At 45.4% G+C, this 1,535-nt stretch overlaps 1 long non-coding RNA gene across 1 annotated transcript; it reads left to right on the forward strand.

Moving 5' to 3' along the window:
* Positions 1-323: 323 nt before the first annotated feature.
* Positions 324-1,156, forward strand: LOC115172123 (uncharacterized). Its single transcript, XR_003871383.1, has 3 exons — positions 324-743; positions 850-953; positions 1,056-1,156. It is a non-coding gene; the product is annotated as an uncharacterized LOC115172123 (long non-coding RNA).
* Positions 1,157-1,535: the final 379 nt, after the last annotated feature.

The raw sequence follows: 1,535 nt of genomic DNA on the forward strand, positions 1-1,535 counted from the left end.
TAGAGTCCGGGCTCTGTCGCAGCCAGCCGCAACCGGTAGACCCATGGGGCGGCGCACAATTGGCCTAGTGTCACCCAGGTTAGGGTTTGGCTGGCAGGGATGTCCTTGTCCTATCGCGTACTAGTGACTCCTGTGGCTGGCCGGTCTCAGTGCACACTGACACGGTAGCCAGGTGTACAGTGTTTCCTCCGACACATTGGTGTCGTTGGCGTGTGGGTTAAGTGGGCACTGTGCCAAGAAGCAGTGCGGCTTGGCTGGGTTGTGTTTGGAGGACGCACGGCTCTCAGCCTTCGCCTCTCCCGACTCTGTATGGGAGTTGCAGCAATGAGACAATACTGTAACTACCCATTGGATACCACGAAATTGGGGAGAAAAAAAGGGGTAACATTTTAAGTTGTCGAACCAGATCAGATCGCCTTCGTGGACCACCTTCAGGCACTGACTAAGAAGGATGTGGAGGATGTGGAGGTAAAAATGATTGTCCGCTATTAATTTATTTTCTGTCTCTCCAAGAGATATGTAAGAAAAGTATTGGAATATGAAATATAATTGCATTAATTCCTGATATCAATTAAGGTGAGACTGAACATCATCAAGGCGAAGGAAAAACAGAAGGAGAGCTAGGGGACCAAGTGCTACTACATCTGGGAAAATTACTTGGTTTGGAAGAAGGACGAAAGGAAGCCGAGACCTGGGAAACCTCGCTGCTCTTTCACTCCTAGCTGGGGTCACCATCTGTTAAGGTAATATAAAAAATCTCAGATAATAACTATTTGCATTTGCACAGAAAATAAACTGAAGCTAGTTTTAGTTTCCCTAACACTGATATTTTGATCTTTGTCTTCCTAGGGTTACCTCGGTGGAAGCCAACAATCTTCTACAGTTGGAGCAGTTGGACAGTCAACCACTGAAAGCCCTGACGCCCTACACTTCAGTGAAGCCCAATAGACAAAGTATGTTAAAGCTTTGGTTGACATTTGAGAAAGCAAGAAATGATAGTTATGCTGAGGTTATAAAAATGTACCTCTTCAATTTATCTCTTCAAATGACTTTAGGACAATCGGCTGTCCAAACCCCCAAGGGGGAATCCCATCCACCAGAACCAGTGAGTTCAGATCAGTCTGATTCTCTGTGCTCTGAGTCGGAGGGGACCAGCTTGAGGTAGGCTATACCTTCCAAAAGTGTTGAAAAGTACATACCATTTATAACACTGCACTAATCCATCAACGTTTCATACAGAAAAGTGTAACCTGTGTGTTTGCTGGTTTAAGTCTCCGTCTCCTACCCTGTTCCCTTTAACTCTGCTCCTGTTCTCCAGGAGCTAGAGGTTCTGCCCAACACCTACACGTGGATCCACCTGATGTCCTCCATTACCAACCACCCTCCAACTTTTCATTACATCAGCTACAGCTACTGTTATTGTCAAGTTGTCATTATCTGCTAAGTATTCTTGTCCTATCATACAGTGCAATATTTGAGATACACAGATTAACTAAAAACACTAGCACTGCAAACACAGCAGTGCCTGGACTTTT

The sequence above is a fragment of the Salmo trutta genome, chromosome 33 (genome assembly GCF_901001165.1).
Source record: "Salmo trutta chromosome 33, fSalTru1.1, whole genome shotgun sequence".
NCBI classification, from domain to species: Eukaryota; Metazoa; Chordata; class Actinopteri; order Salmoniformes; family Salmonidae; genus Salmo; species Salmo trutta.